This window comes from Aplysia californica, unplaced genomic scaffold (genome assembly GCF_000002075.1).
Source record: "Aplysia californica isolate F4 #8 unplaced genomic scaffold, AplCal3.0 scaffold00360, whole genome shotgun sequence".
NCBI lineage: Eukaryota > Metazoa > Mollusca > Gastropoda > Aplysiida > Aplysiidae > Aplysia > Aplysia californica.
The window spans coordinates 303,048-303,804 of NW_004797630.1; positions in this window are offsets into that span (position 1 = coordinate 303,048).

A 757-nucleotide genomic window follows, 5' to 3' on the forward strand; every position below is an offset into this window, starting at 1 on the left:
GATTTTTTTTTTTTTTTTAATGAAACAAATTAAGTACTGCAGGGGATAGAGGGGGTGGGTGGGTTTGGTTTCGGGAAGAGAGAGATTATATTTGGGTCAGTGCTTGCTGACCTGGACGATATATCGCCGGCTTGAGGGCGATTTGGTTATTTCAGTGGGTGGTAGGGACCACCTGAGTGGTAACGGGTGTCATTTTTTAAAATCCCTTGCCCATTTATATGAGATTGACGCCATCTGATTAGAAGAAAAAGTGCTTATGACAGTGTCCAATAAATAGTGTATTACGTGCACACTTAGTATAACAAGTAACTGTTGCAGATAGAGATTCAAGGATTATAGATGTAAGTCATTAATCTGAGAGCAAAGACGATTTTAGAAATAATGGTGGTGATGAGTGATGATGTGGGACTGCGTTTAACTAATGTTAGCGTTATGTCCTATCTTCCTCTCCTCCAATGAGTCTCGAGGGACAAGGACACTGTTTATCCCGTTCCCTACTGGAACCATCTTCAATGTCACCGTGAAGTTTAAAAGTGGTGGACACAGTTTCTGCTAAGGTGACATTGTTAGTGTTAGCCTATTCTATCGGGCCAAGACAAGTGTCGAGAGGAGGTAAGTAGGAAGACACTGCAGTGGCAGGTATGTTGGGGTATTCGTAAGCGAGTGGTAGGTAGCAAGTAGACAAACAGGTTATTAACTTTTAAAATGCAGCATTTTGCTCCCGGATTATTTACTCCGAATATTCTTTTAGCGTCCT